Consider the following 14,225-nt stretch of genomic DNA (forward strand, 5'->3'; position numbering starts at 1 on the left):
ATTATAATAAATCCAATATTAAGAAGAAAAAATTGCACCAAACATGTACCCTGGTAAATTATTATAAGGTGTATACTGTTCTAATCCCAGCAACCTGAGGAGTCCTTCTCTGTGTTCCAATCCAATGAAAGCCGCCTGACTTTTTAGAGCAGTTTTAGATTTACAGAAAAACTGAATGAAAAGTAGGTTTCCCATATATCAACACCACCACCCAAAGTTTCCCTTTTTATTAGCATCTTGGTCTTAGATTTTGTCAATGTATACTAAATGGTGCAATTTAGTGTGTTCCTCTGTCCTCCATATTTCCTTAAAATATAACTGGACTCAGGCTTAAATAGGCATGCGCACTACCCTTGGGTGCGACTATTCGTGCTGTTGTATTCTCTCAGCAGGAGGCACAGAGTGGCTGTTTTCCACACTTTTTTTATGTTAGCTGCCATTGTTTCTCAAAGTCTAGGACCATTAATTTGTTGGAGGATTAAAAATGGTGACATGCCAATTCTACCATTTTGCTTACATACATTAATCCTATATAATAAAGAGGTAATATATAAATTAACCCTCACACCCTTACAAGATGGCTGCCTATGACCAGCCTGGAAAGGGGTGGTTAGTGAAGGATGACCAAATGACTGAAAAAACAGACTGTTTGCTTGAGAATTCTAAATATATTACTCCATTATTATGTCACAAGGTATTGTTGAAAAGTCTGATGTAATCTTTACATTTTTTAAAACATATCACATCACTTAGACACTCAACAGATTTTTTTTTTTTTTTTGGCTTTCTTTTTGACATCTTCTAATTTTACTAGCTGAAGTCTTGGTATTAGTTTCTCCATATGCTAATTTAATACCTTGTTTCAAATATTTTCTTTGTTTTTTTCAGGACAGATTTTCTCCTCCTAATGAATATTTTTAGAGTTTTATTTATTTTACTAGAGGCCCAGGGCATGAAATTTGTGGACTGGTAGGGTCCCTAGTAGCTGACAACTACTCCCTCCCTTCCCTGGCCACCTGCCACAGCTGGGGCCTCCCTCCCTTCCCCCAAATGGCCCTGCCCCCTGGTCAAACTCCAGGATGACCTTCTGGTTGAGGGGACAATTTGCTTTTATTATATAGGATAATTTATGTTGGTTTTCTTCTTTAGAGATCACCTTTCTCTAGATCTTGGATCTTCTTTGACTAATTCCAAGACTTGTTAGTTTTTGAATTTTTTGTATGACTTGCTTTACTTTAAGTTTTAAAATTTTTTCTTTTTACCTTCTATTTTTACAACATTTTATTTGATCTGTTTCTTCTGCATTCTTACTTTCTAAATTTTTTTCTTTAGTTTTATTACCTCAGTTTGACTTTATAATTCTGATTTATCTTGCTTTTTCATATCTTGTATCTTTATTGAGCACCTCAGCTTGTTTGGAATTGTTTTAGGAGATTGTCTTTTTGAAACTATTATTTTCTCTAAGAAAGTAATACTCATTTAAACATTTTTTTATTATAGTGATTTAAATTGAACTTCAACTTAAAAATTTTTTTTATATTCTCTGTTCTTTTCTTTATATGAGTTTCTTTTTTCTGAACTTTGGAAGACAGTTTGGTTCACATGGTTTTTCCAGCTTCACAAATCTCCCTCTTATGTTGTAAATGTGGGAGAGATTGACATTAAAAGGAAAAGATAAAGGAAGAAACAAAGTAATTATCAATAAGATTAAAATTTTATAATTTTTATTAGAAACCCTATATAATAAAAGGCTAATATGCAAATCAACCTAACAGTGAAACAACCAGTCTGACCACTAGGGGACAGATGCTCAATGCGGGAGCTGTTCTCTAGTGGTCAGTTCACTCTCACTGGGAGAGCACCGCTCAGCCAGAAGCCCAGCCAGCACAGCGGTGGTGGTGGAGCCTCTCTTGCATCTGTAGCAGTGCTAAGGACATCCTATGGTGCTAAGCGGTCAGTCAGACATCCCCTGAGGGCTCCTGGACTGAGAGAGGGTGCAGGCTGGGCTGAGGGGATTCCCCCCAGGGCACAAATTTTGTGCACTGGGCCTCTAGTATATTTATAATAACATGATGTACCAGTAAACTTGTTTTTGCACAAACAGTTCTATTCCCAGTAACACACATTCATAAATATTTAATAATTGCTTATGGTAAAGTATGCTAGTAAGTTATCAGGTCAGCTGTTTAGTACAAAGTTTCCTCAAGAGGAAAACTATTCCTAATGTGAAATTTTATTTGTGCTGACCTAGAATCTCTAAAATGCAGTGGGACTTTTAATTTGTGCAAACATCTGTAATGGCTAGCACGTGCTTTCTTTATTGCTTTTTAATTTTTTCAAAACATGTAGGTTTAGGCTCCTCTTGTTTCAATTCATTTCCTTCCTACAAAATGTGCAACATGCGGATGTTTAAAAGCATGACCTGTAATAAAGTTTGCAATTTAGAGAGCTGCTAAAATTTTCATAAATGTACTAACAAGAGCTCCAGGGTAAAACTCTAAAGCCTCAGAGAATAGGGATTGGGAAGTTTGTGCTGAATTGGCACCTGCATATATCAATTCCTCATTTGCAAATCTTCTATGTCTTCTGCTTGTCTGTGATTACTTCCACTTGTCTCTGTAAGTACTCCCTTAGTGCATTCCTCTAAGAGTTATACAACCTGTTTTACCAATTCCTTAAAACTCTGTTTTACTTTGTATTATAAATTCTCTTACAATAAGCATGAACACACATACGTAATTTCTGGAGAAAAAAAGCAGTGTTCAAATGATAAGATACATTGACAAAAAGCTGAAGACTTACAAGTGAACTGAAAAACTCAAATTTGGATGCATTTTTAAATAAAATGTACCAGAACCCCACCTAATTCAATAGTCATGTTGTTTTATGTTTTAGATGATTGTGTTTGTTTAGGCAAATTAGGCTTAAGTTTATTTATAGTTCCATATCTATCATGTTTGGCTTCTCTCACTTAATTTTTTCCAGGTGAATCAAAATCAATGCATAGTATTTTGACAGAGGAAAGGGGCTCCTGTTGCTGAATTTCCCATTCTCTCAGGCCAGTTTATACTTTAAATGCTTATGATGCTATGCTATGTCTACCCCGTGTCTACCAATTGCTTGAAAAGCCAAATTGAGAAGGAGATTGCAATTAAATCATAATTAAAACTTCTGATAATTATGATTGAATTCCCAAACATGTTATAAAGCTACTTAACACACACAGTAATGAAAGACTTCCATTTCACCCATGACCACAGGATTCTTATCCCCATGTAGTGTGAACACAAACTTCCTACCAGTGGACTCTATGGGCTCTGAGTTGGCCATCAGCAAAATATTCCACATCCTCAACATACTCTCTGAACATCTTACTGCCCTACCCCAAACCAGATTACTCTCTAGGGGCATAATTTACCCTGTAGTACTATCAAGATGTGACACAGTTTCCCCCTCCAATACTCTTCTCACCACAGGCTAAAAGTCAGTAATATCCAAACTCACTGACTAATCACCATGTGTTAGGCATTTACATCTATTAAACTCACTTAATCCCTAAAACAATTCTCTGAGATAGCAACTATCATTCCCAACAAGCGATGAGGAAAGTGGGATGCCAAGAACTTAAGTTATTTACTCACAGTCAGCACATCTGCTAAGTAGCAGAAGTTAATTTGATTCCAAGTCCATAATATTAATTTCTGGGCTTTGATGCCTCAAGATTAGGTATCCTCATTGAACTTCATTGTATATTCTAGAACATTTACTTTCTCTTTTCCCTCAACAGCGTAATTTTGAAGCTCAAATTAATAGGCAATATCACTTTCTTTCTCTCTTTTAAAGTCAACTATCTCTTTGTCGCCATCTCTCATTCATTGCAGAACTAGATTCTGATATTTCTCTTCAACATTCATGTCATCATTCTGGGTGATTTCTATATCAATGTAAAAGATTAGTTCCAATCCCACCCAATGACTTATTACTGATTTCTTCATGTCTCCCAACTATAACCTCCTGTCTTCCCTGTGAGCTTGCTCTATTCATCCACTGGAACAACTCCTTGATGCTTCCCACAAACATCACTAATCCATTAACTTGGCCTTTCTGCTTTCTCACCACCTGAATCTCTACTCAACCTTCAGCAGTAGTCAGGACTACATTTCCCTAATCAATTCATCCTTCTATTCTTTGGTATTATTATTACTCTCTCTTTTCAAATTTTCAACATCCACTTTTCATTCTCTCTTTCACATGATGATGTTTCCTCTTACTTACTTGGGAAATAGAATTACTTTGAATAGATTTCCTGATCTTCCCACCACCACATACATGAACTGACTTACATTTATATTCATTTATTTCATTTCGAACTGTTAAAAATACATGATGCATTCATTCTACTCTGTTTAAGGCCAAGTTCTTTGCCATTCTAGCAAGGTCTGTGTGCCCAGGAGTCTAGTCTACTGAATCTGCTCTGACTAGGATCCAATGACCTTTATTTTTCTAGTCCGAACTTCAGCTTCTGTCTTCCCAGTCTCATTAGGTCCAGCCCAATGGTCAGTCCTCATTTGATCCGACCTCTCTGTAGCACTGGACACAGTGAATTACTACTATTACTTTATTCATCACTTAATCTTATTTTATTTTTCCCCCCATCACCATTTATCACTCCTTATCCTCTTCCACCTCCTCTCACCTCCTACCCCCTGCAATCACCTCACTGTTTGTCACGTAGAAAGAACTCATTACTCCTATTTTTAAAGCCCTTCCCTTTTCAGGCATTCTGCTTATTTTCCTCATTCCTCAAAGTTTCTCAGTCTTCTTTTATGGATTTTAATGTAAACAGGCATATTGTGAAGAAGAAGAAGAGGAAGAAGAAGAAGAAGAAGAAGAAGAAGAAGAAGAAGAAGAAGAAGAAGAAGAAGAAGAAGAAGAAGAAGAAGAAGAAGAAGAAGGGTAGAATCAGACAGTATTTCAAAAATCATATAAATATTTCATACCCACTTCTTTATTATTTAGAAAACAGCCCTTTTTTGAAAGGCTGAAGGTAGAGGCCAGCTGGTGTGGTTCAGTGGTTGAGCAGTGACCTATGAACCAGGTGGTGACAGCTCAATTCCAGATCAGGCCATATGCCCTGGTTATGGGCTCCATCTCCAGTGAGAGATATGTAGGAGGGAGCAGATCAGTGATTCTCATCATTGATCTTTCTCCCTCCCACTCCATTCCTTTCTGAAATAAATAAAAATATATTTTTATAGCCAAAACCGGTTTGGTTTAGTGGATAGAGCATTAGCCTGCAGACTGAAAGGTCCCAGGTTCGATTCCTATCAAGGGCATGTACCTTGGTTGCGAGCACATCCCCAGTAAGGGGTGTGCAAGAGGCAGCTATCGATGTTTCTAACTTTCTATCCCTCTCTCTTCCTCTCTGTAAAAAATCAATAAAATATATTAAAAATATATATATATTTTAATAAAATAAAATAAAATAAAAATAAAAGGCTGAAGCTAGAGAGGACCATTTTCACTGAAATATACTAAAATATCATATGCACCAAAATGAGAGAAAACTTCCCCATCACTGGTGATTCGTTTACACTTAACCCATGAACTTAGGGTACATCTACATCTTTCCCAGAGATTTCATTGAACTATTGTCAGATATATAGCATTCAGGTTTCAGAATGTCTACAAGAAAGAATTAGAAACCATTTTTTATGGAGGTTACAGAAAAAAACACACAAACAAAAAAAAACAAAACAAAACAGAATGCCATCATTCTTTAGACAACCATGGAAAATTTAAGTCAAAATCCGTGGGAAATATACGATGTCTGCATATGCAGAGGGAAGAGAAGAAATGTGAAAAAAATTGTGCTTCTCTAAAATATTTGAGAAGTTTAAAACTGACTCCACCTTGGTCGAGAGGCACCTCCCCTGTTGCAAAGTTCATTTCAAATAATCTGCACTTACAGTATTTGTGAGATCCCTTATTGAAGATTCCTTTTAAGAACATGGATAAAAGCCCATGTTCCCACGGCCATTTTAGTTTAAACTATTTTAAAAAGTGTTTGTTGTTGAATTGGTACATAATATTTAAAAATTAGATTTGATTTTGAAAGTTATAAACATAAAATATATTATTTCTCCTTCCTTGAACTTGTATATATCTCCTCCTGGGAGCTGGCCTCACACTGGAAAATCCTGCTAGGGTGGAGTGAAGTTGTGTCAGCAGCTTTGTTCACAGGCCACACACTGACACGGGGTGGCTGGGTATTAAATCCATGTTTAATCGCTCATTCCCAAAACAGATGCATGAGCCAAACAGAGGAGGAGCACACATTCCTGCTGTAAATAGCTTCAGGCAGATTGCTCTTGAGGTCAGCTTGTTATTACTGACTTTGTTTACTGTTTTCTGAGAAAAATCCACTGTGACGCTAATTGCTTTTTAAATCACAAAGAGTTGTCCAACCATTCCGATCAGAGTTATTATGTCTACTCTGATTCTCTTGCATGAACTGGTTCAAGGCCATGGTGTTTTCTATTTTTGCAATGAACCTAACAACTAGAGACAAGTACTGCATTAGGCTGTGAGGATGGATGTGTTACCTACACTTCTCTATTTGAACTGATGGTTTATCTCCCTGGCAACAGCATTCCCAATCATTTAGTAAAACATATTCCCATGAAGCCATTACCATGATTTTCATTAAAACGAGGTTTGCTTTCCAGGAGTCAGGGGTTTTCAAAGGCATGTCATCGTGGGACTCTCAGGCTGGAATCCCAAGGGGCAGTGAGGACCCCTCTCTAATAAACAGAACTCTCCTTTCTGGGGCCAGTGCAAGCAGCCTCCAGTCGTCACTTGCACGCCCCCTTATATGTAGTTTCGAGTGAGGTGTACAGAGAAATCTGTATATTTTGGAAACACAGGTCAGATCAAGATTTGTGCTTTGCATTCTATCCCACTCTTCTTCTTCCCCAGTCCAATGAGCATTATTATGTGCCTCTGAAGACTCTCTCTTATACGCTTTTTTGGAATATTTTCCTTCTAACAGATACACTTATTACTTCTGGCTTATTTATGCAAGAAAACCAAATCTATGATTTAAATCAATACATTCAACAGAGTCCAAGAAATGAATCCATGTACCATGTACAAAATGCTACCATTAAGCAGACCATGTAAACACACTTCAGATGCGGGCTCCCTGTTCACGCCCCGGTCTTACACTCCCTGCTAGAGAGAAGTGGAAACAGTTTCTACAGCCCTAATTGTGATTGGCTTGAGTGACATCTAAACACATGTTCAAGCTGTGAACTTGCTCTATGTGCCTTTAATTTATGTTTCACCTGCCAGAAACATCTTTCTGCAAAGCAAATAACAATGGTGCCCGTTCAAATGAGCATTTCTGCTCTTTTGAACGTGGAAATGGCTATTAGAGGAGAAGGTTCTGAAGGGAAACTTCTTACCACAGCTCCCACTGCAGATGCCCATGTAGAAACTCCTCCTCCAGGAGCTGTGCCACAGGGGCCGTGACCTGAAACAGGCCTCCTATCAGAGACTCAGGCACTGTCAGGTGTGTTCAGAAGCCAGATAGGGAGAACGGGAAGGTTTAGGGAGGCAATCAGACCAAGTGAGTACATGGGCATGGGTATGGACTAAGATGTAGGAAAAAACATTCACATACATAGATACAGCTACCGTGGTAGATACATGTGTAGTTTTAAATAAGTGAGAGGCAAGAAGGTGAGAGAAAAATCCTACCTAATAAAGAGGAAATATGCAAACTGAACATCACACCGTCACAAAGATGGAGGCGCCCACAGCTGAGGTTGAGTTCCCATAATGAGCCTTAAAGAGCAATCAGCAGGGAGCTGAGGCTGTGAGGTGCTGGGCCTGGGCAGGGGACCTGAGCCTGCACTCCCCTGTCCTGTGTTGCTTGACAGGGGACAGGCTGGGGACCTCAAGCTGCACCCTCTTCCTGGCAGGGCATGACAGGGGACCTCAGGCCATGCCCCTGCCTGGCAGGACTTGAAGGGGGACCTCAAGGTGCACCCTCTGCCTCGGCGCAAGGGCATCTGAGGCTGCACCCCTCACCTGATGGGGCTTGATGGGGGATATTAGACCGCACCCCCAGACCCGCAGGGCTTTATAGGGGACTTCAGGCTATGTCTCCCACCTTGTGGGACCTGACTGGGTACCTCAGGCCACACCCCTGGCCAAGTGGGGCTTGATGGGGGACTTCAGGCCATGCTCCTCGCCTGGCACTGGGCCGAGGTACTTGAGGCTGCACCCCCAACTCTGCAGAGCTTGATGAGGGACTTGAGGCTGTGCCCTCTGCCTGGTTCTGGGCCATGGGACCTGAGGCTGCGCCCCCACCTGGCAGCAGGCCAGAGGACCTGAGGCTGCGCCCCCCCACCTGCTGGGGCTTGACGGGGTGGGACTGGCTGGGTATGGATATTGTGCAATTCTGAGGCACCGCAGGTGGGCAAAGACTTAACTGTTCAATTCAAAATCGAAGAAGATATAATTCCTATAGCTTGAAGATCACATGCCTGTAAGTTAAAAGCCCACGTTTCAATGACAGAGTACCAATTAGTTCTATTAGTCTTGAGTTATTTAGAGAAACATGAAATGAAGGAGCCCAACAAACCACTTGCCCTAACTCAAGGTAGTTTTTAAACTAAAAATATAATGTTTTTCACTGAAGATTTTGGTGACTATAAGGGATGTAACAGCAAAATCTCAAGCAAATACAATTCTATGTTCTCCTTTTCAGTAAATGTCAGGTCTTAAATGTAGTTTTGTGTGTAACAGATGATATCATTTAGGCTTTTATAGGTTCAAAGAATCCTTCTATTACTACCTGATTGTTAGCATAGCAAGAAAGCCAGTGGGTAGCTGCAAATCTAATTTGCATCTCATCACTTTTCCTAGTGATGAGCTGGTGGCCTCTGCCCTCAGGCGTCCTGGTAATATGATAATGAAAAGGGAGGAGGTAGCAAATCCAAGGAGGTGATGGGGAAATAATGTGAACATTGCCTCTAGAAACCAATAACTCTAACATAATGTAACCGTTTTCTGATCTCATTTAACTTTAAAGAGCTGAGAATATCTCTTTCTTCTAAGTAATAGGAACAGATGGGCATGGATGATCCCAGTCCAAAACATTTCATGCAACAGCTTCCTTGTTCCCACACGGTTTGCACATCCTTCTACTCTTTGTTCATATATTTTATAAAATGTCCGAAAAATGCACCACCACATAGTAAGACTGGCTTTGGGAAGAGTCACTCATTTTATCTGCTTCTGATTTTATGGGTGTTATTGATATCATGAAGCCCCAAGGGCTCATTTCCTGCGTTCTTCAGAATAAACAAATGTTCCATTGTTCTACTTCTGAGGGTAGGCTTGGATAACTTTGTGATTTTTTCTCTCCATGTATTTTAATTCAAGCCTGCAAAGTCAACCAATTATGTTTAAATAAACATCCTATTTTCCTTATTAAAAGTACAGTGCACTTCAAATTTCATTGTTCAAACCAATTGTACCATTTTATCAATTCTTAGAAATTAATTTTTGTGACTTTTAATATTTTCTCCAAAAAATTATCAGCCAATCTAAATTATTTTTTTACTTGCATCCATTTTGATGAGAGAATAGTGCAGTGTTTTTACAAACTCAAATGCTGTTAACTTCCTTTTCCCTAGAATGTAAGCTAGGTGATTCCGCTGATGAGGGCTTCCAGGATCTCCGACGTCATATTCACAAATCTCTATTTCTTAGAGCACATGTGTCAAACACAAGGCCCGCGGGCCAAATCCAGCCCACCAGGCCTTGCAATGTGGCCCGCACCGCGCTGTCATCACTGCACTCCGCTGTCAGTTTATGACATTGTCAGTTTATGACTGTTCAGTAAACCATTCGGCCCGCAATTTAGGCTGGATTTTAGATTTTGGCCCCTTCTCTGATTGAGTTCGACACCCCTATCTTAGAGGATATTCTGCCCCCAAACACAGCTTCCAACCAAACAATGCCAGTGTGACAAGTCCTTATGTAGAGAGGGTGATTTTCTAGTTACTCCTGGAGCTTATAATTGCCAATCGTCACCAAAAATCCACAAATAAAATACAAATTTGATTTTTTACTCCTGTTTTGTGTGGATCAGCTACAAAAAAACAAATAAAGGGAGGAGGAAAGAAAGAAGCCAAGAAAGGAAGGAGGGAGGGAGACGGACATGAGGCCAAGACAAAAACATCGGTGTTTTTCTGAATGGTCATCGTCTTCCCTACCCATCTCATTGGCCTAACTTGAGTTTGACAAGGTTTTACCCCTTCTGCCTTTTACTTCTATTCATGAATCAACAAAGACTTTTTTTTTTTAGCCACATGGCAGAAATGCATAGCAAGATATTTTCCTGTTTGCCAGGCTTTTGGCTTTTATTACCTGTGTTTTCTAATAGCAAACTTGTTTAAAATATCCAGTGAACCACAGAGCATTCTTGTCAAGTACTTGCACCCTCCCTTTTAGACATATGCACACCTCAAAGACTGCAGTCTGCACAGGACTCAAGAAGTGCCCGAGAAACATATGTTGTAAGGTGACTAGTGCTGAATTCCTTCTAAGGAATCCAGTGATATAAATGCTAAAAGCTGTGCTTTGTCAAGGTGGTCTGATCCATGGCAGATCTTAAAATGTTTGAGTAACGCCTCCAAAGCACGTTTAAAAAGAGCCGTGGGTAGCCACGCGTATTATTAGGCTTTTTAAGCTTATTTTCTCTGAAGCAAGAAAAGAACATGTGCCACACGCATGGAGGGAGGACCTACAGCTCCGGAATCAGCTCTAACACAGACTGTGTGGGCTTTCTCCTCTTCGGGAACAGGGTAAAGAGAGTCAAATAAATTCTGTGGAATTAACCTGACAGACTCTCATAATGCTCCCTGGCATCTTTCACATACAGTGTGTTTTGTTTGGGAGAAATTACACTTAGGTGCGGCTACTTAACCATGTTCCTTCTCAAGTCTCATAAATTATTACTGATAGAAAAAATCCTAGCAGTTCCTCACCGATGAGCTGTGCCAGAAGTGGAACAGAGGGGACGTGCTGCAGAACTCTGCCACCCCTGCAGTATGTATGTGACTGTTCTGCTGACAAATGGCTGTTTTCTGGTTATTTGGCCATCAAGCATCTAAAGATAATTAGATAATTATATTCATTGACTTAATACTCGAACATTCTGAAGCATCTATAAGTTACTTACTATTGACATCTGTCAGGGTGCATAACTTCATATTAGAGAATGGGTCTTGCCCTGGATTAAAACCAAGTCTCTAACCCCCAGGGAAGAAATAGACACCAAACTCATTTAAAAAAATATATGTAATATAAAGCTTAACTGGATTTGTAATATAGCTTTTCACATAGATTTATGAGCCAGCAAACAGATGAGAATAACATTTCAAATATTTTACTTTATTCAGTTGTCGCACACATTACTACAGTAGCAAACATGTATGTAAAAAGCACTATGCTTTGTGAAGCAACAACCTCAAAACAGTTTTAAAAAATGTGAACGCTGACCAATATTAATGTTAATATGCACATTTTCAAGACTATGTGCAGCTCTCTGCCAGCTTAATATTCCCAAGCAGAGTTAGAGGGAAATACTCCGTCTGGCCTTGCCTGCCATCTGTTGTCTCAGAGAAACCTCCCAGCCCACACAATTCCCTGTTTTCCTTAAAGTCATTCTTCACTATCTTCCTTTGATTTGAAGCCCAGTATCTCACATCAGCACTTTGGATCACAATGGTTTCATCCTTTCAAAATTCCTCTCTTCTATGCAGAAACCTTTGCAGTTTCTTTTCATGATTTAAAAACTGTGCAAACTCCATGATCACCCAACTCTGGAAAAAAAATGTTCCTTTCTCTTCTTTTTAAAAATATATTTTATTGATTCTTTTACAGAGAGGAAAAGGGAGGAATAGAGAGCTAGAAACATGGATCAGCCGCCTCCTGCACACCCCCTACTGGGGATGTGCTTGCAACTAAGGTACATGCCCTTGACCGGAATCAAACCTGGGACCCTTCAGTCCACAGGCCAACGCTATATTCACTGAGCCAAACCGGTTAGGGCACTTCTCTTCTTTTATATCTCATTTATTGTCCATGTACCAGCTGCGGGTAGCAATCCCACATTCCCTGTTGTTTCTTTCCTTTTGTTGTATATAATCAGTTTTCATTTATTTTTAGTCTTTCATACCATTTCATAAGCTCGTGTCTTCACTGTCCTTCAGTCCTCTATACTGTGTAGTAGAGAGCCTTGAAGATGCCAGTTTCTGATTAAATATCTCCTGCTTTGCTTTGAATGACAGCATTTATTTTTATTAAAATTTTGAGCCTGGTAGTTTTCTCCAGAAAAATACTACTACAAAGCTGACCAAATATTAGCAAATATGCTATTTTTAATACTATTTCATTGCTTCTGTGAGGCTAGCCAAATAATGTGTCAGGTTTACACAATAATAATTTGACATATGTATTTGAAGAATTTTAAAAAATATCTGTGCCTTATTATAGAAAAATCATTTTGGAAGATGAAACTTGGAATAACACATCTAAATGGATTAAGTAAGAACAGAGCTATAATATTAGAACTCACACATTGGCAGTCACACTTTAAAGTCTCCAAAAAAAACTAATTTTTGCCAAACTCTACTATAATTACAGCAAATTAGTTTAAATATGATAGTAACAAAAATTAGTAGCCAAGATATATTTGGGAAAGACCATAAAATGCACCACAACCAGATTTTAAGAGTTACAGATTGGTCTTAGTGGACAAAGTCAAGCAAGTATACAACTCAACTACATGACAGTTATGAGACAGCACTGAATATTTTTTGTTCTATTGTCTATATAGTGACAAATATGTTTTAAATTTATATATAAGTAACTAAGATAGAAATTAACTCAAATAAATGTTTTGGCTAATATTGGCAATGTTAATACTTAATGTTTACTAAAATTTTAATATGTTCCAAATATTTGTTTCATATTTCATGCAAATTATCTCACTTTATTCTTTATAAATTCTGGGGGAAAAAATAAGTGCATCCTTTACAAATAATCTCCCTTAGACCTAAGTAGTGGAACTGGATTACATTGCAGGCTGTCTGACTAAAACATTGGTGCCCACAAATTAAGCTCTATGCAAGATGCAAAATATTTTCTTCATTGAGTTAAAAATTAATAGTAAAGTTTATAAAGTCCTTCAGAGCTGAGACTGACACAGAACATCTATAACAGATAATACACTTTTAATTGTTTTTGCTGCTTAATATATTTCCATGCAATTAAAATAATTCTACATTTACTTACATCTTACAAAGTAAAATTGAATGTGATAATGCAGTGTTACACTTTTAAAATTAATCCTTATTGTAGTCATGATGGTTTTACTTTGGTCAAAAATTTATTTTCTTTTAGTGATTAAGCATGATCTTCATCTGTTCCTATGGAATTATGCATTAACAGCTATTCATAGATAGAGAAACAGGAAGAGTAACGAGTGGTGCATTATACGTGGGTCGCAAAGATAAGTACTAGATTAAACTTAAGTAATAAAATGGGAAAAGAGAACCTGAAGGAGAGCTGACCACACATAGTCTGCATTGGTTTTATCCTGCACAAAGTCCATAGCAATTAAGTCACTCTCTTACAATCTGGGACAGAAATAGATACATTTTAAAAAGAGAAAGCAAAAATAAAGTTGACTTGATAGATTTTGATCAATTGAATCAGACCTATGAATACACAAATACAATAGTGAAAACTAAAAATCATGATACCAATCATATCAGAGGTAAACTTGTTTTCAGTGACTAAGAGCATATTGAGCATCGGCCTGACATCTTTAGGATTTGGTCTCTAGGCTTGGTTTTGTTCATTAGCTTACATGAGTTATTAGGTTCATGGCTCTCAATTTCTGCAATTATACATTGAGGAAGTTGGAGTGGTGACTACCAAGGCTGCTTGAACCTCTAACTTTTTCCTTTGTTAAGCACTCTTGAATTCTTAAGTGTATTTACTCTTTTTTCTTTAGAGAAGTTCTCCGACATTTTGCTAAAACAATAAACTATCAATTGAAAAAAATGGCCTCTCTCTCTCTCTCTCACACACACACAGGCTCTAAACATCATCCAGGAATGGACAAAGACATAACATCAGGA

The sequence above is a fragment of the Pipistrellus hanaki genome (assembly GCF_964339955.1).
Source record: "Pipistrellus hanaki genome assembly, chromosome: 5".
Taxonomy (NCBI): Eukaryota; Metazoa; Chordata; class Mammalia; order Chiroptera; family Vespertilionidae; genus Pipistrellus; species Pipistrellus hanaki.